This window comes from Mustelus asterias, chromosome 2, assembly GCF_964213995.1.
Source record: "Mustelus asterias chromosome 2, sMusAst1.hap1.1, whole genome shotgun sequence".
Classification (NCBI taxonomy): Eukaryota; Metazoa; Chordata; class Chondrichthyes; order Carcharhiniformes; family Triakidae; genus Mustelus; species Mustelus asterias.
Window position 1 is genome coordinate 26,431,240 of NC_135802.1, and position 26,794 is coordinate 26,458,033.

Genomic DNA, 26,794 nt, shown 5'->3' on the forward strand with positions numbered 1-26,794 from the left:
GGCGGTGCTTGCTGAATACGCACTTCTCCTTGTTATAGGTCAGGTTCAGGAGAGTCGCAGTGCGTAAAAACTTCTGGAGGTTGGGGTCGTGGTCCTGCTGGTCATGGCCGCAGATAGTGACGTTGTCCAGGTACGGGAAGGTAGCCCGTAGCCCGTTTTGGTCCACTATTCGGTCCATCTCACGCTGGAAGACCGAGACCCCATTTGTGACGCCGAAAGGGACTCTTAAAAAGTGGTAGAGACGGCCATCCGCCTCAAAGGCCGTGTATTTGCGGTCCTCTGGACGAATGGGGAGCTGGTGGTAGGTTGACTTCAAGTCGATGGTGGAGAACACCCGGTACTGTGCAATCTGGTTGACCATGTCAGATATGCGCGGGAGAGGGTACGCGTCCAGCTGCGTGTACCTATTAATGGTCTGACTATAGTCTATGATCATCCGGGGCTTGTCTCCAGTCTTGACCACCACGACTTGTGCTCTCCATGGGCTAGTGCTAGGTTGAATGACCCCTTCCCTGAGGAGCCGCTGAACCTCAGATCGAATAAAGATCCGATCCTCAGCCTGCTCTTAGTTGCGATGGGCTTGAAGCCTGGCACGAGATTTTCGAATAGGGAAGGCGGGGTAATTTTGAATGTTGAGAGACCGCATGTGGAGCGCGCTGGGCAATTTGGAGGCTGCTGTTCTCCCACTGAAAGTGGAGGGAGTGGCCCATCGTACCGCAGGGTCACACTCTTCAGGTGGACCATAAAGTCTAGCCCCAGGAGTACCAGAGCGCAAAGGTGTGGTAACACGAGGAGCCTGAAGTTCTCGTAGACTGTGCCCCGCACCGTTAAGGTTACCACACAGCTCCCAAGAACGAGGACAGACCGGGACCTCGACGCCATGGAGATTGTCTGCCTGACAGTTTGCACTCAGAGAGCGCACCGTTTCACTGTATCCGGATGGATGAAGCTCTCCGTGGTCCCGCTGTCAAACAGGCAATGTGCCAGGCGCCCGTTTACCTCTATGTCCATCATGGACTTGTCGAGTCTGTGAGGCTTGGGCTGGTCCAGGATGATTGACGCCACTGTTGGATCCTGAGAGTAACTGCAGGCAGCTGAGATAGCCGACGACGAGGGCCCCTGCTGGTCTTCTGCGGCCGGTGTCGACCAAAATGGCTGCGCCCACGAATCGCATGTGGCCGATGATGTTGAAAACGGCGGCACCCGCAGGTCGCACGTCGCTTGCGTCGTCGTCGTAGGAAATGGCGGCGCCCGTGGATCGCACGTGGCTGAAGACATCGACGAGGCCGGAGACGAGGAGATGGATCCTGGGGAGTCACACGCAGTACTGCTGGGCTTGGAAGGGGTCTTTGCTCGGCACACTTTTGCATAGTGCCCTTTCTTTCCACAGGCGGAGCAAAACACCGTCCTGGCCGAACATCTCTGGCGAGGATGCTTTGCCAATCCGCAGAAATAGCACCGTGGGCCTCCAGGAGCTGCCGCAGCCGTCAGGTCTGAAGTTGAGAGCATTATTGCGCAGTTCCGAGGAGCCGCCGGGTACAGTTGAGGCTATGGCTGTACTTGCCACGATGTTCCCACGTGGTCGGTGGGGTAGGTTTCAAGACTTCTGGAGGCCGTTTCCATTGCATCAGCCAATTCTACCATCTTAGCCAGGTCCAAGTTACTCTGCTCTAGCAGCCACAGGCGAATATAGGATGAGCCGATTCCCGCCACGAACGCGTCCCGAATAAGGTCGTTGGTGTATTGAACAGCCGACACCTCCTTGCAGTTGCAGGCTCTGGCTAGTTGTTGAAGTTCGTGCAGGTACTGTCCCGTAGTTTCGCCGGGCTGCCGCCGTCGAGTGGCTAATAGGTGACGAGCATGAATTTCGTTCGGCTGTTTATTGTACAGCTTCTTGAGTAATTCGATGGCATCTTTGTAATTTTGGGAATCGCAAATTGTTGCATACACAGTGTCGCTCACCCTGGCGTGGAGGACCCACAATCTGTCGGCGTCAGTCTGGACTGCTGCCGAGGCCTCAATGTAATCCTTGAAGCACTTCAACCAATGGTCGAAAGTATTCGACGCCCCAGCGGCACGCGGATTCAAGGTTAGCTGATCGGGTTTCAGCATCTGCTCCATTTTTTCCTCGAACAAAATTTTCGGTATTTTGTTCTGAATAAAATTGATGCGCGATTGATTCACACGGGAGGCTAGGACGTACCCGGGAATAAAGGCTTTTATTCACAACAAGATTGGAGCACACTACTTAACAATACTATCCCAGACTAAGGGCTACTAGGAAGTAGCAGTGACCTTTATACTCCTGTAAGAAGGCGGAGCCGAACGGAGTGTACCACATAAACAATGATAACAGGTGGAACACCCCAACCCTAACCCCAACAGTAACAAGAGTAGCATATGTACAAGTACCCATAGTGGTAACCATCTATGGTTCACCACACAGATTCACCACTCTCTGACTGAAGAAATTCCTCCTCATCTCTGTTTTAAAGGATTGTCCCTTTAGCCTGAGGTTGTGCCCTCTGGTTCTAGTTTTTCCTACGAGTGGAATCATCTTCTCCACATCCACTCTATCCAGGCCTCGCAGTATCCTGTAAGTTTCAATAAGATCCCCCCTCATCCTTCTAAACTCCAATGAGTACAGACCCAGAGTCCTCAACTGTTCCTCATATGACAAGCTCTTCATTCCAGCGATCAAAGGAAAAGGACAGAAATCTATGTGTGACAACCCCAGAGGAATCTCGCTGCTTGTGATTTTTTAAAAATATTCATTTGTGGGAAATGAGCGCCGCTGGCTGGCCAGCATTTATTGCCCATCCCTAGTTGCCCTTGGAGGGCAGTTGAGAGTCAACCACATTGCTGTGGCTCTGGAGTTACATGTAGGCCAGACCAGGTAAGGCCAACAGATTTCCTTCCCTAAAGGACATTAGTGAACCAGATGGGTTTTTCCCAACAATTGACAATGGTTTCATGGTCATCAGTAGATTCTTAATTCCAGATTTTGTTTTAATTGAATTCAAATTCCACCAACTGCCGTGGCAGGATTCGAACCCAGATCCCCAGAACATTAGTTGAGTTTCTGGATTAATAGTCCAGTGATAATACCATTAGACCATTTCCTCCCTGTGATAGCTGGGAAGATTCTACCAAATGTTCTACTCAGGTTCTATCAGGTGATGATCAAGTTCGTTGATGTCAGTGTTTCAATCTTGGGGGCAAACAAAGTGTTCTTTGTGCATTGCCTTCAATCTAAAGATTGTGTTGGTGATTGACATATTCCAGAGGGCGCTAAGGCTCAGGGGAAGCATGCCATTGCTGTTGCATTTTCCCACACCTTGAGTCCCCAGGGCACCATGCCAAGCCTGATATTCATCTCTTACCCAGGGCACCATGCCAAGCCTGATAATCATCTCCTACACAGGGCCCAATCACAATGATCTTGTCCCCCTATGGGGTGTTAACAATAGTTCTGTCCAGGTCCACATAGAATTTGTCCTTGATATCCTCAGGATCAGTCATTGTTGGAGCTTATTCACCGATTATTGCAGACTTGTGGTTTATAAGAGGCAGGTGTAGAACCATGAGGTGATTGTTTATGTTCCAGGGAGAGAAATCAGAGTTTTGTAATGTCAGACTTGATAAGCTTTTAGAGTTTATTTATTAGTGTTAGAAGTAGGCTTACATTAACACTGCAGTGAAGTTACTGTGAAAATCCCCTAGTTGCCACACTCCAGTGCCTGGTCGGGTACACTGAGGAGAATTTAGCATGGCCAATGCACCTAACCAGCACATCTTTCGGACTGTGGGAGGAAACTGGAGCACCTGGAGGAAACCCATGCAGTCACAGGGAGAACATGCAGACTCTGCACAGACAATGACCCAAACTGGGAATTGAACCCGGGTCCCTGGCACTATGTGGCAGCAGTGCTAACCCCTGTGCCACCGTCCCTGATAACAAAGTTGGCAGCTTTGGCTCTCACTCTTTGGTATTCACATCCAGAAGAATAGTAGCTCGCTGAAAGGTCTACTTGCTGTTCCTCCTCTGCTAAGTGGCTTTCATTAAAGCAACAATATCAATATTGTCTCATTATAGCTCCCTGCCAACAGAACAGCTCTGCACTGGCCTTGGGAGCTGCCAAGTAGAGTTCATATGCTCCAAGAGGCTAAGTAGAGATGTCATTTTGTTCTTTTTGTCTCGCCCACTCAACACTGTGGTTTGTGGATGAAAACTAAAGGAGCGCACTTCAGGATATATCAAGATGCGTGTGAAGGAGTGGGTGAAGCGTGCACACAAGAAACATCTGATCACAGCAGAGAGGGATTGTGCTAAGCCAGCCCCACTGCCTCAGTCTCGTACATCTCTCTTCCTGATGGCGAGACAAGTCAAGACGACTGGAGATGTGGTCTGTAGTGGATGATCTCCAGGATGTGCCAGTGAACTACACAGCTGTCCTCACAGCTGCACTGCGATGTTTTCAGTACCAGGAAATCTGGAATTAAGTAGCAATAAAAGCTGGAATTAAAAATCTAATGATGACCATGAAATCATTGTCGATTGTAGTAAAAACACAGCTGGTTCACTGATGTCCCTTATGAAAGGAAATCTGCCATCCTTACCTGGTCTGGCCTACTCCAGAGCAATGTGGTCGACTCTTATAATACCCTCAGAAGTGGACTAGCAAGCTACACACTTTGAGGGCAAATAGGATGGGAAATAAGTGCTGGCCCATGAATGAATAATTGAAACAAACAGAAAGGGAATACTATTTCCACTGCTACATTCATTCGGATAGCCTTTTTTTGGGCTCTTGAAGAAGGATGGTTGGAGCAGGGCCTTCTCTTTCACATGTGTGACAGCAGCTTACATGTTGCCTTCAGCTGTTTTTGACCTATGAACCTACACGGTTACCGGGGTGTGGCCATGGCGGTTATCAAGCAGCTATGCGGAGTCACAGGTCAGAGCTAGGTGAGGGTCGAGGACCAAGAACAGTTACCCATCCAACTGTGAAGAAAGCTTTCTAATTAGTAAAGGAATCAAGGGTTATGGGGATGAGGCGGAAAAGTGGAGTTGAGGATTATCACATCAGATCAGGCGCGATCTCACTGAATGACGGAGCAGACTTGGTGGGCCTACTTCTGCTCCGAGGTTCAATGGTCTTATGGTCTAAGGCTCCTTCAAAAGGGGCGACATGGTGGCACAGTGGTTAGCACTGCTGCCCCACAGTGCCAGGGATCCGGGCTCAATTTCCAGCTTGGGTCACTGTCTGTGTGGAGTTTGCACATTCTCCCTGTGTCTGCGTGGGTTTCCTCCGGGTGCTCCAGTTTCCTTCCACAGTCCAAAGATGTGTGGGCTGGGTGGATTGGCAATGGTAAATTGCCCCTTAGTGTCAGGGGGACCAGCTAGAGTAAATGCGTGGGGTTATGGAAATAGGGCCTGGGTGGGATTGTTGTCGGTGCAGACTCGATGGGCCGAATGGCCTCCTTCTGCATTGTACGGATTCTAAGATTATTATTTCTGACACACACCCTGCATATCTCAAAAGCAATTAGGATGAGCAATAACTGCTGGCCGTGCCAGCAACAACAACTCCCTAGGATGACTTTTGTGAAGGATTAAGTGCCCGACAGCAGGAGCATCCTGTTTCCATTCAGATTCAGCCATGAGACTGAGATACACTTCAGAATTATTCATCAGTCAGGCCACATTAATTCTACAGCTTAAAATGACAGACAGAAAATGAAGCCAGTAATTAAAGCTCATTGCTGCTACTTTAATTAATGGTTTATCAAGTTAATGCCATAGGAACAGTTCCAGGGCTGCACTTTCTTTTAACTATCAACCTAAGGCTTAATGGAAAATGACAAAACAGCACACTTAAAGCTTCGGCCATTTCCTGGAAGTGTAATCCTCCTTTTGGAATTGAAAAACATTGCTCATTTGCTTATATTTCCATGATTCAGCAAATAATTTGCTGTTCCAGAATTTCTAACCAGTCTGCACGTGCGCTGTCTCGATGTTTGAGGTATAACAAGTGGCTTCAGAATGCCATTTAGCAAGAGATTCAAATCATTCTGAAAGTTAAGCTTCGTACCCACGTTTCGGATGAGTATGCTCCTCTCTAGCTGGCAGCTTCTGTCTTGGTTCTGAGCTGAAAATAATGCATCGGGAACAAAGGCCATTTGAAAGGATGGAGTTCTGGCATAAGTTTCCAAGAACGTTTTGACTAATGGACAGTTAGAATTAGACTGCAAGCCAATACGACAATTAATGGACTTCAGATGAACATAAAAAAACAATTTACAGTCATTTTTAAATGTCATCTAAATTCTCGAATTTCATGCTCAAATATCATAAACCATTGTTTCCAGTAACCTCACATACTTGTTCAAATTGGACACTGGAGTAAGGCTGCTTATTTAGAAGTCATGAGCTTTTTTCTTCATTTGTCCATGGGATATGGGCATTGCTGGCTCGGCCAGCCTTTATTGCCCATTACCAATTGCCCTTGAGGAGGTGGTGGTGAGCCCTCTTCTCCATGTGGTGTCCATTTTTCCACAATGCTGTTGGGAGGTTCCAGGATTTTGACCCCAGCAACGCAAAGGAGCAGTGATACATTTTCAAGCCAGGGTAATGTGTGGCTTGGAGATGACATTGCAGATGGTGGTGTCTTTCCAGGTGATAGAGGTTACGGGTTTGGAAGGTGCTGCCAAAGAAACCTGTGTGAGTTGCTGCAGTGGATCTTGTTGATGGCAAACATGGCAGTCACCCTGATGAATGGAGTGACGGTCTAAGGTGGTAGATGCAGTGTTGACCAAATGGTCAAGTATTGAGTTTCTTGAGTACTGCTGCAGCTGCACTCATCCAGGCAAGTGGAGAACATTCCACCATACTCCTGACTTGTGCTTTGCTGCTGATGGGCCGGTTTCAGGGCGTCAGGAGGTGAGTTACTCGCCGCAAACTGCTCTTGCACCATTAGTATTTGTGTCAACTTCTTTATTTGTTGTCAGAATCGGATCAAATAAGTAAATGTTGTAAAATCCCATGTGGAATGTGATCACTCCCCTCACTGTCAACATCATGTTAATCACTCAGGCAGGAGTTCTCCGACTGTTCACCCCAGAGGTCTCCAATGGTGCACCCCCACCGTGGGTCAAAGAGTCATAGAGTCATTGGGTCATAGAGTCATATTGCGCAGAAAAGACCCTTTGGCCCATCGAATCTGCACCAACAATGTCTACCACTGAAGGTGCGGAAGTCCCATTTTCCTACAGTTATTCCATATCCTTGAATATTTTTCAAACGTTGTAAGGTTTCCAGCTTTCCCAGGCCATGCGTTCCAGATTCCCACTGCCCTCTGAGTGAAAAACTTTCCCGGCAACTTTCCCGGGTGCAATCAATGGGAAATCGCATTGACAACAGTGGGATCAGCAGATCCCACCACTGGCCAATGGCGCTCCACCTCCTGCCATGATGGAGAGGCTACAGAATCCCAGCCTCAGTGCTTAAGGGTGAAGCGCATATTGGATGAGATAGACAGTCTGGAGCTTTGCTCATTTATATAGAATATTAATATAGAAAGAATATTATTAAACTAGAAAGAGGGCAGAAAAGATTTACTAGGATGCTACCGGGACTTGATGGTTTGAGTTATAAGGAGAGGCTGGATAGACTGGGGCTTTTTCCTCTGGAGTGTAGGAGGCTGACGGGTGATCTTATAGAGGTCTATAAAATAATGAGGGGCATAGATCAGATAGATAGTCAATATCTTTTCCCAAAGATAGGGGAGTCTAAAACTAAAGGGCATAGGTTTAAGGTGAGACGGTAGAGATGCAAAAGGGTCCAGAGGGGCAATTTTTTCACACAGAGGGTGGTGAGTGTCTGGAACAAGCTGCCAGAGGTAGTAGTAGAGGCGGATACAATTTTGTCTTTTTAAAAGCATTTAGACAGTTATAGAATCCTACAGTGCAGAAAGAGGCCATTCGGCCCATCGAGTCTGCACCAACCACAATCCCACCCAGGCCCTATCCACATATCCCTACATATTTACCCACTAACCTATGCATCCCAGGACACTAAGGGGAAATTTAGAATGGCCAATCAACCTAGCCCGCACATCTTTGGACTGTGGGAGGAAACCGGAGCACCCGGAGGAAACCCACGCAGACACAGAGAGAATGTGCAAACTCCACACAGACAGCGACCTGAGCCGGATTCGAACCCAGGTCCCTGGAGCTGTGAAGCAGCAGTGCTAACCACTGTGCTACCGTGCCGCCCTGTTACATGGATAAGATGGGTATAGAGGGACATGGGCCAAATGCGGGGAATTGGGACGAGCTTGGGGGTTTTAAAAAAAAGGGCTGCATGGACAAGTTGGGCCGAAGGGTCTGTTTCCATGCTCTACGACTCTATGACTCTATTTGCCTTTATACAGCAGGGGGAACTCTGAATCCCAGAGTCACAATGTACATGTTGCAGTGTAGGAGGAAGCCATTCGGCCCTTCTGTCTGCATTGGCTCTCCAGATGAGCACTTCATCAGGTGCCGTTCTCCTCATAACCCTACAGATCCTTTCTTTTCAAATAATCATCTGATGCCCTCTTGAATGCCTTGATTGAACCTACCTCCACCACTGCAGGCGGTGCATTCCAGACCCAAAACCATTCACAGAACTTTTGCTCAGTAAATATAGGTCAGAGGGAAAGAAATATATTCTGCCCCATCCTCCAACTATACAATTCATTACATTTCTATCCTTTTTCAGCTCTGCAGAGGGTCACGTGGACTTGAAACGTACGCTGAAAACCGACATCCTCGTTTGCGGCTGGGATTCTCCGGTGAAAGTGAATGGAATTTTGACTAGAACACCAAATTCTCCATTCTCACTTGCAGCAGGACAGGCATGGACGAGATCGGCGAATCCTGTTACAGGAGGCACGGTGGCACAGTGGTTAGCACTGCAGCCTCACAGCGCCAGAGACCTGGGTTCAATTCCCGGCTTGGGTCACTGTCTGTGCAGAATCTGCACATTCTCCCCGTGTCTGCATGGGTTTCCTCCGGGTGCTCCAGTTTCCTCTCACGATCTGAAAGATGTGCTGGTTAGTTGCATTGGCCATGCTGAATTCTCCCTCAGTGTACCCAAACAGACGTCGGAGTGTGGCGACTAGGGGATTTTCTCAGTAACTTCATTGCAGTGTTAATGTAAGTCTACTTGTAGACACAAAGAAATAAAATGTAACTCTGTTTCTCCGCAGATGCTCCCTGACTTTATCTGCTTTTATTTCAGATTTTGAAATTCCACATTTGAAATAACTCCTCAGAGGCCGATGTCCCTCTTCACCACATTCCCTTCATTCACAAACTCTATTCCACCTCTGGAATGTTGCAGGTACAAAGTCCGAATCCAGAATGTCAATAACCCTGACACTTCCATATTTATACACAGGTGCGACTCCCTGATTGGGCAGGCAATCATTATCTCAATCAGGGACATCTTTTTGCGTCCAAATAAACAAAATCAAATTAACTTCGGGTATCTCAATCTGGGAGCTCGTACTCCAAAAGGTCAGTCTCGTGGGCCTCGTTGAAGTCATTACAGCAGTATTTTGCTTTTAGAACATAATTAAAACTGGTTTCAGGCTATAATATGCTTTGAGGGCCAGCTAATTCCCTAAACTATGCAAACTTTTCATTTTCTCACCCATTTGTCTATTTTATTTCCTAAAAGATTTTGTTAAATAAGATAGAAACATAGAAACATAGAAAACTACAGCACAAACAGGCCCTTCGGCCCCACAAGTTGTGCCGAACATATCCCTACCTTTTAGGCCTACCTATAACCCTCCATCCTATTAAGTCCCATGTACTCACCCAGGAGTCTCTTAAAAGTCCCTATTGAGTTTGCCTCCACCACCACTGACGGCAGCCGATTCCACTCGCCCACCACCCTCTGTGTGAAAAACATCCCCCTAACATTTCCCCTGTACCTACCCCCCAGCACCTTAAACCTGTGTCCTCTCGTAGCAGACATTTCCACTTTCACTGGTACAACTATTTCCTTTTTATATTGGAGGTGATTAAAAACCACACTGTGCACTGTGAATAGAAAATCAATGCAAAATAAATTAACATCAACTAAACCAAACAAGCTGCAAGTGTCTCGAAGTATCTAGAACAGCTGGCTATCATGTTAATCTGTGATCTGTAGTGTTTTATACTTAAATTATTATCAGGAAGCATATTAATTCTCACAAAATACTCAGTTGCTGTCAAATGAAAAATTATTGCAGCATGAGCTATGGTAAACATTCCTCATTGCACAAATAATTTCCAGCCTTTATACTAATAAAATCCTGCAGTGCAGAAGGAGGCCATTTGGCCCATCAAGTCTGCACTGAATCTCTGACAGAGCATCCCACCCAGATCCAATCCCCGTAACCCCAGGTATTTACCCAGCTAATTTCCCACCCCAACCTACACATCTAGCTAGGGTAAATGCATGGGATTATGGGGATAGGGTGGGATTGTGGTCGGTGCAGATGCGATGGGCCGAATGGTCTCCTTCAGCACTTTGGGATTCTATGGCCGCGAATCTCCCATTGCGACCCGCAACTTTTCTGTCGGGTCACGGTGGGAGATGCGCGTCTGCGGCCTTGAACAGGGATTTACGCATGCGCCGAGAATGCATGCGCATCTCCCAGAGTCGGCGAACAGTCGCCGGTCAGACCACACTGGAAACCGGCGGGAAGGCAGGTAAGTTATTTAAATCTTTTCTGAATGTATTTTAAATATGTATATTTGTTCATTGTCGGGACCTATCGGGTTCCAATTGAATCTCCTACCCCGCCAGGAGTACTTCATTCTGGTGGGGTTCAGACTAGCTCCCCAAGTTCGGGGAACTAGCGGGAGACCCTGCCAAATGGGGCCCCCTAAGGGGTCGGATGGCGGGGGGTGGTGCCCCCTGGGCACTCTGGCAGTGCCAGCCTTTGCCCCCGGCACTGCCCAAGGGGCAAAGTGCCCATGCCCAGGGGACATCTTGGCGCTGCCCACTGGGCATCGGGCAGTGCCAAAGGGGTGGGTTCTACTGTGGGGGGGGCCTAGGGGCGATCGGTGGGAGTGGGGGGGGTCCTGTTGCCACTCTGCATTGGGATCAGTCTGGGATGGAGGGAAGGCAGCAATTGGGGCGAGCTGGGGGAGGGGTGGTCTGCCGGGGTGAGAGGGGGCGAGGGGGGATCGCCACTGCTGGAGGGTGGAGCCTGGACATCGGGGCACTCTGGGGCAGAGGAGGTCGGGGCTGGCCTGGGAATTGTTGTGGGGGCCGCGATTGGGTCGTGGGGGGGGGCTGGAGAGGCAGCACTGCGGGGGTCCCGGCTGGCCAGTGATCGGGCTGGCCAGGAAACGGGATGACTGACAGATCGGGACCACTGCACACGTGCAGAGTTCCAGAACTGTCAGACTCCGGTGTGAATAGGCCCCACCCCCCTGGGTTTTTAATGAGATTCCCGACTGGGCCCTCTGCAGCACACAGAGTGCGGAGATTCAGGTGAGAAGCTGAACTGACAGAAGAGTCGGGATTTAGAACAGTTTTCCCGCCAATTCAGCACTTTTGGGAGAATCGCGGCCTATGATCCCCATGATCTTGGGACAGTAGGGGCCCGATTTTACCATTTTCATTCTAAGGGGGGAGTTTTATCATTTTGAGTCTAGGGGCCTGATTTTACCAAAACGGGTGTGAAATCGCGGTAAAGTTGGGTGTCGGGCCTTTAACACGATCTGCACCCGAATCCAAGCAGATCGCGGCTTTACCGACACCCGATTCGGGCTCGGGTCCGGCCCGCGCCTGAATCGGGCGGCCCGATGATTTAAACGCATTTGCATGCATTTAAATTGACTTAATGAACCGCGCACCCAACTCTACGGCCAAATCCCACTTTACCGTCTTCTGGCCCGATCCGCGTCCGCGCTGTTACCGACCTGCAAAATAAAAGTCTGAAGTCGCCGCTGCAGCCTCCGAAGAGCGGGGTCAGAGACTGCAACGGCTCTCTGACCCAGGTCATCGTCTGGTCGGGGCTGGGGGAGGGGAGGGGCTGGCAGGGAGGAGGAGGAGAGGGGGTGTGACGTCTCATCCTCTGGGGGGGGGCCGTGGGAGGGGAGGGGGTGTGACGTATCATCCTCTGGTCGGGGGGATTCTGCTGCCTGTCTGCAGCCGATCCCTCCTGCCGGAGTGGACGTGCGGCCATGCCATCCCACAAAACCTTCAGGATGAAGCGATTCCTCGCTAAGAAGATGAAGCAGAACCGGCCGATTCCACAGTGGATCCGCATGAAAACCGGCTACAAGATCAGTACAGGTCCAAGAGGAGACACTGGAGAAGGACCAAGCTGGGCCTGTAAAGGGATACGCCATCACTGGTACACTACCAGCCACAGATTACTCTTCCCTGCAGGGGCAAGAGAGCGGGAGAGATGGCTGTGGCTGGTAGTGTACCAGTGATGGTGTATCCCTTTACAGGCCCAGCTTGGTCCTTCTCCAATGTCTCCTCTTGGACTTGTACTGATCTTGTTGCCGGTTTTCATGCGGATCCACTGTGGAATCGGCCGTTGCAGTCTCTGACCCCGCTCTTCGGAGGCTGCAGCGGCGACTTCGGACTTTTATTCGGCAGGTCGATTACAGCACGGACGCGGATCGGGCCAGAAGTCGGTAAAGTGGGATTTGGCGGTAGAGTTGGGCGCGCGGTTCATTAAGTCGATTTAAATGCATGCAAATGCATTTAAATCGTCAGGCTGCCCGATTCAGGCGCGGGCAAGACCCGCGCCCGAATCGGGTGTCGGTAAAGCGCGATCTGCTCGGATTCGGGTGCAGATCACGTTAAAGGCCCGACACCCAACTTTACCGCAATTCCGTGCCCAAAAACGCGCGCGAAGTTTTGGTAAAATCAGGCCCCAAGCGCTGAATCTGGGCTCAATTCAGATCCGACTTGGAAATCTGTTTTCGGGTGCTCCCGTACGCACTTAGCTTAAAAAAAATCGCGGGTCTGAATTGCGCTGTGGGCGGGGCTTAGCACACCTGAAACGATCGGAGCTCTGAACTGCGCATGCGCAGTTAGAAAAAAATTTGAAAATCGCGCCCGTGTCAGATCGCTCTCGGGCCGCAGAAAGCGGAGAAAGCGGCCCGGGAGTGAAAAGCGGGAGCGATGGCCCACACAGACATCACTGTCCCCCTTATCCACCCCCCCCCCACTACCCAGACCGATCGCGACCCCCTGTCCCCTTCTCCCCCACCGATCGCCCGCAGAGTGGCAGCGGACTCCCCTGCCCCCCCCGTCACTAGAGCAGAGATCCATCTTACCAGCCTCCCTCCTCCCCCCTCCCCCCCACTCCAAACCAGAGAATGATCTGGCCCCACTCCCTCCCTTCCACTCCCCTCCCCCCCAGAGAATGATCTGGCCTTATTCCCTTCCTCGCCCCCCCCACCCAGAGGTACATCTGACCCGCCTCCTCCTCCCTCCCCTGCCACCAGACAATGATCGATCCTCCTACTCCCTCCATCCCTCTCACCAGAGAATGATCTGACCCGCCTCCCTTCCCCCCCACCACCGATCTGAGCCAGAGAGCCGTTGGACTCTCTGAACTCGCCTCTTCAGAAGCTGGAGCGCCCGAAACAGACTTTTATTCAGCATGTCCATTTTGGCACGATTCCGGGTTGGCGAACGCGGCGGTAAAGGGGGAAATGCTGATAAAGTTGGGCGGGCAGTTCATTAATTCAATTTAAATGCATGCAAATCCCAACATTAAGTAGGTCCCAAACCACACTTGCTGACAGTGGATTTGGAGATTTTATCACAAAAAAAACAGATGACTACCACATTGCTGTTTGTGGGATTCGCTGAGTGCTAATTGGCAGTGATGTCTCCTACTTTACAACAGTGACTATCCCTCAAAAAGTACTTCACTAGCTTTAAAGCAATTGATAAATTCAGTGAAAGTGAACAGCGCTTCATGAATGCAAATCTTCATTTTCTTCTCTAACCTCCTCCAGCCCTGCACCCGTCCAGGATACCTGCCTTTGACCTTGCCTCTTGCTTATCATCAATTTTAGCCATTCGCAGCTCCACTTTCAGCTGTCAAGTCCCTGGATTCTGAAATCCCCTCCCTAAACCTCTCCATCCCACCAACTCACTTCCTCCTTCAAGGGTCTCATTAAAACGTACCACTTTCTCGAAGCTTTTGACCACCTGCCCCAATATTACTTTATGTGTCTTGATGTCAAGTTGTTATAGAAACATAGAAGAAACATGAAAGATGGGAGCAGGAGGAGGCCATTTGGCTCTTCGAGCCTGCTCCGCCATTCATTGTGATCATGGCTGATCACCCAACTCAGTAGCCTAATCCTGCTTTCTCCCCATAATCTTTGATCCCATTCGCCCCAAGTGCTATATCCAGCCGCCTCTCGAATACATTCAATGTGTTTGATCATTTGGTTGGCCCACAATTCAAAGCTGAAAGTTGAAATTTTCCACCCCATCCCGCTGGCAGGATCTTCCAGTCCCGTTGATGGTGACCTCCCGCGGCGCATTCCTCTGTGGGGCGGGGAAGGTGAGAGGCACGTAAAACCCTGTAGATATCAGGGGGACCGGAAGATCTCGGGCTGCCTCACACTGCCAGAAAATACGCAGCGGATTGGGGATGGAGTGGGGTGGTGCAAGGCAGAAAATCCTACCCAGCGCCAATGAGTTTCTGGCTTCATGGAGCTGAACAGGCTGGTTCCTGACCCACAGATCTTTCAGGACTTGGGACAGAATATTCTAAGAGGCAGCGCGATCCGGATTAAAGCCATCCTCACCACTGAGGTGTTCACTGAAGAGTGTCAATGGATAAATAAAATGGAGCAGAAAGACAAACAGTTCCTGTTTAGATGATGCTTTTCGGGCACTGTTCAATCAAATGTAAAATCACTGGTGCAGCAAGCTGTGTGCTTTATCAGTCGGAAGTGCCTCTCCTATCATCTTTTGTATAATCAATCATAGGATGGAATTATTCCTCATCATTAGCACAACTAGGAAATAAAAAAATATTCTGAATTAATCTCCGAATACAAACACCTAGGCCATGCTGAACAGGGTCTTATTATATAGGTGCCCCAGCAGCTGTCTGAAGTCAGAGCAGGCCTCATTTTATTCAGGACAATGAGAAAGTCAAACAACTGCAAGGTCCACAGGAAGACTGAGATCAAGACTGAGGGATGGGTATGAAAGTGGGGTTGAAGCTAAAGGTCAGTCATAATCGTATTGAATGGCAGAGCAAGCTAATTCAGTCCTCATAGAATCCCTACAGTGCAGAAGGAGACCATCTGGCCCATCGAGTCTGCACCAACAACAATTCCACCCAGGTCCTATCTCCTTAGCCCCACATATTTACCCTGCTAATCTCCCTGACGCTAAGGAGCAATCTAGCATGACCAGTCAACTTAACCTGCACATCTTCGGAGTGCAGGAGGAAACTAGAGCACCCGGAGGAAACCCACGGGGAGAACGTGCAGACCCCACACAGACAGTGACCCAAAACCGGGAATCGAACCCGGGTCCCTAGCGCTGAGGCAGCAGTGCTAACCACTGTGCCACCGTGCCGTCTGTAAATTCAAGAGAAGTGGTTCAAATGTGGGACTTGCTTTCGTATGGAGTACCTGAGGTAAATAACGTAAGTGCATTTCAAGGAAAGCTAGGTGACAACTGAGGGCATGCTGATTGGGTTAGATGGAGGAAAGTGGAGGGAGACTTGTGTCAACATCTGCATCGACGTGGTCCCGGTGAGCCAAACAGCTTTATTTCATGCTGTAAATTTGACGTAACTCTGTGCAAAAAATAGCCTCAGGAAATGCAGATTTACTGAGTTTATAGCAGGCGACACGTCCAATTTCAGTTGAGCTAAAACAGTCATGATCATTCTGCCAACAGAACTCTGCTTGCTATATTTCAATGCAAATCAGTTGTGAATTCACATTGCAGACATACTTGTTATTAGACAGAGCCAACACCATGGATATCCAACAGCAGATCTTTCCTTATTCTTTCTTTCATCTAAACGGCAACTAAAAACAGGGATTGAATTCCTGCAAGAATTGTCCAAATCCCCTGCCATTACTTTAACAGGAGATGGATCCACTTCTGGGGAAACTCAGAGCTGTAATCTTCAATGATCAAGTGTTGTCAAGAACGGTAAAGGTCTTACATCCCCAAAAATGATCCTATGCCAATTGAAAATTTCAAAACTGGGATTGATAGTTTTTTTGGGAATATATTTATTTATTTTTTAATGGGATGTAGGCATCACTGGCTGGCCAGCATTTATTGGCCATCCCGAGTTGCCCTTGAAGGGCAGTTGTGAGTCAACCACATTGCTGTGGCTCTGGAGTCACATGTAGGCCAGACCAGATAAGGACGGCAAATTTTCTTCCCTAAAGGACATCAGTGAAGCAGATGGGTTTTTCCGACAATTGACAATGGTTTCATGGTCATCAGTAGACTCTTAGTTCCAGATTTTTATTGAAATCGAATTTCGCCATCTGCCGTGGTGGGATTTGAACCAGGGACCGAGAGCAATACTCTGGTTATCTAGACTACTGGTCCAGTGATAATACTGCTGTGCCACCACCTCCCCATTATAGAACCAAGCTGGAGCAGATGGTGTTATAATGGAGCTAGATTGCATTGAATGGCACAACAGGTTCAAGCGGCTGATTGGCCGCTGGAAGCTGAGACAAGGGGTGGGATTCTTCAGCTGTTCCCACCAGGGGAATCTTCCAGTTGCGCCAACAGTGACCCCCCCCGCCCCCCCCCCGCCCCCCCCGCGGGTACATGGCGGTGGAGGGTGCGAACAATGGGAAATCCCATTGACAGCAACGAGACGGGAAGATCCAGCCCATGGTGGGTCACCTCCACAATACACACTCCCGGGTGTGGGAGGAGGAGAGTGTGGAAATCCCATTCCAGGAGCCGGAGATATTCATACTCAACTTTGATCCCTGATATCACAAAGCTTATCTTCATGGAACTTCACGGCATTAATTAACCACAGCATCCTGATAGGAACAGCGAACGAAATCAACCTTCGGCAAATAAAGTGCACTTAAATCTCCAGCTATTTAAATAACGCAAGCTCTTGACAAAACAAAGCACTCTGTCGTGGCAATTTTTTTTAAAAGTCGACTCCTGGTGAGTTTGCTTAATCTTAGACAGCTCCTTATCCTTTGTAGCTCCAACTGCTTTCAGCTTTCAGCCAAAGCTAGATTCATCAAGAATCTTGGCAGTTCTAGCAGGTGGAGTCGCAAGATTCAAAAATATGTCACGTGGATGAAGAGTTTTTTTGAGTTTAGAATTAGTATTAAGAGTGGCACGATGGCACAGTGGTTAGCACTGCTGCCTCACAGCGCCAGTGACCTGGGTTCCATTCCTGGCTTGGGTCACTGTCTGTTCGGAGTTTGCATGTTCTCCCTGTGTCTGCGTGGGTTTCCTCCGGGTGCTCCGGTTTCCTCCCACAGTCCAAAAGACGAGCTGGTTAGGTGCATTGGCCATGCCAAATTCTCCCTCAGTGTACCTGAACAAGTGCTGGATGTGGCAACTAGGGGATTTTCACAGTAACTTCATTGCAGTGCTAATATAAGCCAACTTGTGATACTAATAAATAAACTTTTTTTACTTTTAATTATTATTAGGGAAAGATGGCTTTATTTTCTGTCCATTTATGCTTCCAATTGCCCAACCTCTTTCCAATGGCCCGGTAACCTGCCTTCACAACCTCATATGCAGGCAGGTCCCCTCTCTCTGCAAGTATTAACAGCAAGTCCAAGCAACTGTGAATCAGTCACTCAGCCAATTTCGAAGCTATTTGGATTAGTAGAAACCTAGTTCACCACAGCTACTGCCGCCAACTCTTCAAGATGAAGGAGCCAATTATCATGCAATGCTCCATTCACCATTCTGGCTAAATACTACATACATCTGCATTAAGCAGACAACTTAATGCTCTGGAAGCCTGAGAGTTGAAATGCCAATCCCTCTTCAGCACTTGAACTCCCAACCCACTGAGCTGCTGGGCTTTATTGCGATTGTTTTATTCTCCGCCTCCTTTCCTTCACAGGAGGTAAGGTTGTGTTCCTACCTCTGTTTTTTTAAATTCATTTGTGGGACATGGCTGGCCAGCATTTATTGATGTGGAGATGCCGGCGTTGGACTGGGGTAAACACAGTAAGAAGTTTAACAACACCAGGGTGTTGTTAAACCTCTTACAGCATTTATTGCCCATCCCTAGTTGCTCTTGAGAAGGTGGTGGTGAGCTGCCTTCTTGAATCGCTGCAGTCCATATTCTGGATTGACCCACAATGCCGTTAGGGAGGGAATTCCAGGATTTTACTGTAACACTACATTCTGCATGAATGGTATGCGTCGTCTGTGTAGTGTAGTGTTACAGTAAAATGTAGTGTTACAGTAAACCTTCGCTGCACTCCCTCCATTGCAAGAACATCCTTCCTCAGATAAGGAGAACAAAACTGCACGCAATAGTCAAGGTGTGGTCTCACCAGGGCCATGCATAATTGAGAGTGGCTTGGAGGGGAACCTGCAGGTGGTGGCATTTCCATGTATCTGCTGCCCTTGTCCTTCTAGATGGAAGTGGTCATGGGTTTGGAAGGTGCTGTCTAAGGATCTTTGGTGAATTGCTGCAGTGCATCTTGTAGATAACACACACTGCTGCTACTGAGCATCGGTGGTGGAGGGAGTGGATGTTTGTAGATGTGGTGCCAATCAAGCGGGCTGCTTTGCCCTGGATGGTGTCAAGCTGTGCCTGAATCTCCACATTCAAGTCCCATTTGTTACAAGAGGGTGCTTTTTTTTATTTGATTTGATTTATTATTGTCGGATGAACATACAGTGAAAAGTATTGTTTCTTGCGCGCTACACAGACGACGCATACCATTCATAGAGAAGGAAAGGAGAGTGCAGAATGTAGTGTTACAGTCATGAGCTAGGGTGTAGAGAAAGATCAACTTAATGCGAGGTAGGTCAAATCAAAAGTCTAATGGCAGCAGGGAAGAAGCTGTTCTTGAGTCAATTGGTTACGTGACCTCAAACTTTTGTATCTTTTTCCCGACAGAAGAAGGTGGAAGAGAGAATGTCTGAGGTGCGTGGGGTCCTTAATTATGCTGGCTGCTTTTCCGAGGCAGCGGGAAGTGTAGATGGAGTCAATGGATGGGAGGCTGGTTTGAGTGATGGACTGGGCTTTGTTCACGACCTTTTGTAGTTTCTTGCGGTCTTGGGCAGAGTAGGAGCCATACCAAGCTGTGATGCAACCAGAAAGAATGCTTTCTATGGTGCATCTGTAAAAGTTGGTGAGAGTCGTAGCTGACATACCAAATTTCCTTAATCTTCTGAGAAAGTAGAGGCGTTGTTGGGCTTTCTTAGCTATAGTGTCGGCCTGGGGGGACCAGGGGCAGGTTATTGGTGACCTGGACATCTAAAAACCTGAAGTAGTTTCATCTGCCTCATGTGTCTCAAGGCATTGGAAGGGAATCAGTGAAATCTCTTCACATGTGACAAAGCTCTGATTTCTCATCCAGCTCTCTTTCCACGGAATATTTTTCTACTCTGCTGTCACTACTGGGGGGGTGGCACTGTGCGTTCACATTTGACACAAGTGCCAACAATGACATGGGCGCAAAACCCAGCAAGAGTCAGGAAATGAGATTCTCGCTGGCGAGATCCCGAAGAACAAAGAACAAAGAAAATTACAGCACAGGAACAGGCCCTTCGGCCCTCCAAGCCTGCACCGACCATGCTGCCCGTCTGAACTAAAACCCCCTACCCTTCAGGGGACCATATCCCTCCATTCCCATCCTATTCATGTATTTGTCAAGACGCCTCTTAAAAGCCACTACCGTAACCGCTTCCACTACCTCCCCCGGCAACAGGTTCCAGGCACCCACCACCCTCTCTGTAAAAAATCTGCCTCGTACATCTCCTTTCAACCTTGCCCCTCGCTCCTTAAACCTCTGCCCCCTGGTAATTGACTCTTCCCATTTCCTGACTTTCCCTGCCCCCTGCCGGTGGTGTAATGAGGTATGCATTTAGTAAATTTCCATCTAATTAAAAGGCTTCCCAGCCTCTTGAACCTCCCCCCCCCGCGACCCTCCCCCCGCACCCCCTCACTGGATATTCATACCCCGTCGACGTGATGTCACATAGCCACATCAGAATGGGAATCAGTCAGGGTAGCCAAAGTAAGTAGAGCCCCGGGGGAGGGAGGGGGATGCTAGGGCTGTCCCAGCACAAGTTGGCATTGCCCCCGGCACAGATTGGGACTGCCAGTGCCCGTCCATGCCGGGGGTAGTGCTAGGGACTGATTCTTTGGGGAGCCCCACAACAGGAGGTTCTCCTAATGTGTGTGGCGGGGGTGAGGGGAGGCTGATACGTGTGAGTAGGGAATGCCCCAATTCTTGCGTGGTGGGGAGGCGGGCGGGGGGGAAGAGATGGTTGTGGAGGGGGATGGTGAGAGAGAAAACCCAGGTCATCTGGGAGGAGTTAATTTTCAGCGCTGGTTGGGGCGCCATTTAAAGATGGCAGCCTAATCTCTGTGGAGCCAGCCTTGTCGGACCTAACAGGCCCCGCCCTGCCAGAGTGACGCTGTAAACCACATCCCCAGATTCTCCGGACCCGCGCCCGAATCGGGTGTCGGTAAAGCCGCGATCTGCTCGGATTCGGGTGCAGATCGTGTTAAAGGCCTGACACCCAACTTTACCGCGATTCCGCACCCGAAAATGGGCACGAACCTTTGGTAAAATAGGGCCCAATGTCTGCTTAACTAATCCAAATATGTTTCAACATCTGTACAAAAAGATCCATAACACTGCCAAAAATATTGTGTGATGCTGTCCTGATAGCTGTTAGCAAATACAGAATCTAAAATTGTAGGAAGCTGTAAAGATGATTTGCATCTTTAACAATGCCAGCAGAGACAGAGTTTTCTTTCCTCTGAAACATTACCAGATTCATGAGGAAATGTTTTGCTGCAACTAACTTCCTCCAACAGCAAGAAAATCTCTGCATGATTTCTTCACAGATAACAGCTTAAGATGGACGAAATGAAAAACCAGATCGGCATGATTTGTGCCCATAACTACGTCAAACTTCACTGATCTGATTCTTTCAACTTCGTTCAACAGTGTTCCTAACAACCGTAACCACTCCCCGCCCACAAAAATGCTGGTGCTCAGATTGGCTGCTACAGAAAGTGGAAGCAAAATTAAAATAATTGCAGCATAGTGCAGTGCTGCCCTTTGGAGATTGCAGCTATGTTCCCAGCCAGAGTGGGGGACGTTTTACTGAGATGTGCTAGGAGCTAGCCTAGAGGTGTTTATTGCTGCCAGAGTGTGCCAAAGGGATTACCTAGTGCAGAGATCTTGCACATCTTCAATACCTTATCGCTTCTCGGCCTTTTGGCTAAGATCAAGTGTAGTATGGATCGCCTGCACTAGGTTGAGGTCATTAGGTTACGCTGAGGCTTCATATGTTTCATATGAAGCAATTTTTAAAAGCGGCATCTCGGCCTTTTGGCTAAGATGCAACTGAGCTCAAGTCTTGGAGGAGGATCCTCCCCCTTCTCCAATCAGCTTGACTCATGTAGATCAGGCCCAGGACAGGGTGGTTTTGGTCTCCCGTCCTGTCTTGTCAGCCTGGATCTGAAATGTCTCAACTTGTTGAGACTCTGAATTGGATTTGATTTGATTGAATTGGAAAAGTATAAAAAAATACCTTTTTGCTTCTCGGCCTTTTGGCTAAGATCAAGTGTAGTATGGATTGGATGCTGCGCTTGGTCGAGGTCATTGGGTTACATTTAAGCTTTATTTTCATATGAAGCAATTTTTAAAAGCGGCATCTCGGCCTTTTGGCTAAGATGCAAATGAGGTCAAGCCTTGGCGGAGGAAACCTCCCCCTCCTCCAATCAGTTTGGCTCATGTAGATCAGGCCCAAGACAGGTGTGAAGGCCCTGTCTTGTCAGCTTGGGTCGGAAATGTCTCAACTTGTTGAGACTCTGAATTGGACTTGATTTGATTGAATTGGAAAAGTATTAAAAAATACCTTTGCACCATTTGCAATGAGCATTTTGAAATGTCTGTAATGTTTCTTTGACTGGATTGAGGCACCTCTAGAGTGCTTCATGATGTACATAGAGAACTCTGGCGGCCCGGCAACACAGTGGTTAGCACTACTGCTTCACAGCTTCAGGGACCTGGGTTCGATTCCCGGCTCGGGTCGCTATCTGTGTGGAGTTTGCACATTCTCCCTGTGTCAGCGTGGGTTTCCTCCGGGTGCTCCGGTTTTCTCCCACAGTCCAAAGATGTGCGGGCTAGGTTGATTGGCCATTCTAAATTGCCCCTTAGTGTCCCGGGATGCATAGGTTAGAGGGGTTAGTGGGTAGTTATGTAGGGTTTTGTGGATAGGGCCTGGGTGGGATTGTGGTTGGTGCAGACTCGATGGGCCGAATGGCCTCTTTCTGCACTGTAGGATTCTATGATTTCTAACCTGAATATCAATACACTTTGGGCCAGATTTTACCATTGCGTTGTGCGCGTTTTCGGGCACGAAAACGTGGTAAAGTTGGGTGTGAGGCCATTATCGCGATCCGCACCCACGTCCGTGCAGATTGCCACTTTACCGAAACCCGGGAATGCCGGCGATTCAATTCACGCCCAAAACGGGCGCAACGGCGATTTAAATGCATTTAAATCGAATTAATGAACTGCCCGCCCAACTTTATCAGCATTTCCCCCTTTACCACCGCGTTCGCCGATCCGGAACCGCGCCGTAATGGACCTGCTGAATAAAAGTCTGAAACGGGCGCTCCAGCTGCTGAAGGGCGCGTTCGAGCTTCCAACGGCTCCCTGACTGAGATCAGTGGTGGTGGGGAGAGGAGGGAGGCGGGTCAGATCGTTCTCTGTTTGCGGGGGGAGGGGAGCGAAGCCAGATCATTGTCTGGTGTGGGGGGGGGGTGTGGAGGAGAAGGCGGGTCAGATGTATCTCTGGTAGGAGGGGGGGGAGGAGGAGGGCTGATCGTTGTCTGGTGGGGAGGGAGGAGGGGACAGGTCAGATGTTCCTCGGGGGGGGGGGATGGGGGTGAGTGAGGCCAGACCATTCTCTGGAGGGGGGGTTGAGTGAGGCCAGATCGTTGTTGGGGGGGGGGAGGAGGGAGACGAGTAAGATGTATCTCAGGCGGGGGCAGATGGATCTCTGGCCTGGGGGGGGGGGGGGGGGGGGGCAGACGGATCTCTGGTGGGGGGGCAGATATATCTCTGGTGGGGGTGCGGGGGTGGCTTGGGGGGTCCGCTGCCACTCTGCGGGCGATCGGTGGGGGGGAGGAGGGCATGGGTGGCGATCGGTCTAGGTAGTGGGGGGGATGGATAAGGGAGGCCGTGATGTGTGTGGGTAGTGGGGGGGTGGATAAGGGGGAGAGTGATGTGTGTGAGTAGTGGGCGGGTGGATAAGGGGGACAGTGATGTGTGTGGGTGTTGGGGGGTTGGTAAGGGGGACGGCGATGTCTGTGTGCACCATCGCTTCCGCTTTTCGCTCCCGGGCCGCTTTCTCCACTTTCTACGGCCCGGGAGCGATCTGACACGATCGTGAGCGATCGTTTCAGCTGCGCTAAGCCCCGCCCACAGCGCGAATGGGACTGGAGATGTTTTTTTCAGGCTGAGTGCGTATGGGGGTGCCTGAAAGCAGATTTCTAAGTCGATTCTGCATTACGCCCAGATTCAGCACTTAGGATGAAAATGGTAAAATCGGGCCCTTTGTGTGAGGGCCATTTAGTAATGTTCTTTCAGATATTTTATGAATGAAGTATATTTTTGCCAAAAAACCGCACAAAAATTAGGAGCCCTCTCTTGTGGACTAATCCAGAGTCTGGGACAACATCCCTGATGGATATGATTCGCAGGCCTGGGACAGAATTCTCCAGGCCCGCCAGCGTCTCACCCACCTCTGCCAGGATTCCCTCCAGTGCGGTTTACAACTGCTCCCCACTAAGAGGGAACAGACGGCCTGGCCCCACTAGAGGAAACAGAGGCTATTGAGGTTCTCTAGGAGGTCAGGAGTAAGGGCAGTGCCCCTTGGGCAGTGCCAGCCTGACAGTGCCAACCTGGCGCTCTGGCACTGCCCAACAGGCAAACTGACATTGCCAACAGGCAGCTTAGCACTGCCCACTGGGCACCAGTTACAAATATTAACTGGATTTACAAATGTAATGAGTAACAGCATTGGAAGAAACTGATTCAGTTTTGTACCGAATGTGATGTCAACTTCGAATGGCCATGTAATGCACTTAATAAATTTTATGAACAAAGTGTATTTTTAAGAAAGAAACTTGAAATAACTCCACGTAGGCCGGTGTCCCTTTATCAGATTCCCTTTCTTTATAAACTCTCCACTCCTAAGAGTGCCTCGGGTACAAAGTATACAGGTGAGCCTCCCTGATTGGGCAGGCAATCATTATCTCAATCAGGGAGCTCGTACTCCAAGGGGCCAGCCTCGTGGGCCTCGTTGAAGTCATTACAAAATTCACAAAGCTGAGCAAAGTTACAGCTGTTATTGATGTATTAATCAGTCTGAAACCTGTGGTCAGGGAGGAATGTTCTGGGAATTAACAAACGCCATTGAACACCGAACAGTACTCAACTGTTAGCTTTGTGATAATAGCAGCTCACTCTTAACCTCTCTCTGAATCGCAGGAAGTTGCTGCATTTGCACATTAACCACACATTCAACTCACCGCAGAAATGGAAATCGAGTAACTCACACTGCAAGTACCCTTTGAACATTGTGATCAGTGTTAGTCGCTGCCAATCAGATTCTCTCCAGAAGTGAATAGTTAGAAGTGTGGAATTGCATTCCTTCAGGTTGTGACTGGACATTGTAAAAACGTCAAGGGGGCGATTCTCCCAGCCTGCTGCGCTGCTCGAGTAGTGCAGCGGCTGGGAGACATCAGCGGCAACCATTTCGCGGGATTCCGTTGGGCGTCACGGCCTCCGCGCATCTCCCAGGCTAAAGTTCTGGCTTCATCAGCTCTGCGCTGATTTCCATATGATTAGCGGGCCTGGGACAGAATTCTCCCGGCCTGCTAGCGTCTCCCCCAACCCTGCCAGGAGTGGTTCCCTCCAGTGGGGTTTACAACTGCCCCCCGCTAAGAGGGAACAGGTGGCCTAGCCCCGCTGGAGGGAACAGTGGCTATTGAGGTTCCCTAGGAGGTCAGGAGTAAGGGCAGTGCCAGCCTGGCACTCTGGCACTGCCCAATGCGCAAACTGGCACTGCCCAACGGGCACCTTAGCACTGCCCACTGGACACCGGGCAAGGGGTTGGGGGTTGATGGGCGGTGACTAATGAGGCAGGGTCTCCTGGAGCAGGGTCTATTGGGGGCAATAGGTGGTGGGAGGGTCAGGGTTAGTCACTGGGGGAGTGGTCAGGACTTTTGAGGAGAAATCAGGGCTGGCCAGGGGTGAGGAGGAGATATTGGATAGGTCATCAGGATCGGGTGGGGCGAGGTTGGCACTGTGGAGGGGGGCGGGCGGGCGGGGGGGGGGGGGGGGGGTGATGGGTTCGGGAGATTGGGGCTGGACGGAGATGGGAGCATGGGGACTTGCCTAGGGAAGTCCAGGAGGCCAGAAATCAGGAGGTGGGGGCTACAGAAGGCCAGCAAGTGGGGGTTGCAGAGCTGGCCAATGATTGGGAGGCCGGCAATGGGGGACCACTGTGCATACGCCAATCTCTGCACTGACGGATCGGCGCATGCGCAGTGGCCCACTCAGTTCTAGGCTGCCGGCCTCTCCAGCGAATGATGTCCTGAGGATTTTCCAATCCTCGGGCCATCATTTTGCCAATCAGTTTCCAATTTCTCACACCAAATTGCCCTTGTTTTAGCGGACTGATGCCCGTTGGGGCACGGAGGCACAGAGGTTAGCACTGCAGCCTCACAGCGCCAGGGACCTGGGTTCAATTTCCGGCTTGGGTCACTGTCTATGTGGCATTTGTACATTCTCTCCGTATTTGCGTGGGTTTCCTCCGGGTGCTCCGGTTTCCTCCCACAGTCCGAAAGACGTTCTGGTTAGGTGCATTAGCCGTGCTAAATTCTCCCTCAGTGTACCCGAACAGGCGCCGGAGTGTGGCGACTAGGGGATTTTCACAGTAACTTCATTGCAGTGTTAATGTAAGCCTATTTGTCACACTAATAAACTTTATCTTTACCTTCATGCCTACAGAGGATGTGTATTTGCCATTGGCTGTGCTGTTTCTGACTTGTCCCTAGTTACATATTCTAGTCAGATTTCCATCAAAGAATAATGACATGAATTCATCACCGGTGATTCAGCTTGTCAATTATGACATTCCAAGTAATTCATTGCCATTATTTATTCTCCTTACCAAGAATTGTCCTAGGATTAGTACCAATAGCAATATGTAAATACATTTAAACGGTTTCTGATATCCTTTCCTCCTTGATCGTAATTTATTGAATCATATTCTTAACTGAACATTATGTTAAAATCAATTGATCTTAAGAATTGACGTTTCTTCCTAGGTTTTTTGGTAACCTTCTAGATTATGCCACAAGCAATTATCTTTGCAAGATCAGCTGTGACTGGAAAGTTGCAATGATTTAATTTTAATTCTTCATAACAAGTTTCACATGCCATTATTGAGATGATAGGAAAATGTGCGTCGATATTTTAAACCACATTGTATTATTGTAACTCTGACAGA

The 26,794-nt window shown here is 49.4% G+C and overlaps 2 pseudogenes; both read left to right on the forward strand.

The window, feature by feature from the left end:
• The first annotated feature begins 21,467 nt into the window (after nucleotides 1-21,467).
• On the forward strand, nucleotides 21,468-21,642 carry LOC144481828 (U2 spliceosomal RNA; annotated as a pseudogene).
• A 160-nt stretch (nucleotides 21,643-21,802) lies between these two features.
• Nucleotides 21,803-21,963, forward strand: LOC144481592 (U2 spliceosomal RNA; annotated as a pseudogene).
• Nucleotides 21,964-26,794: the final 4,831 nt, after the last annotated feature.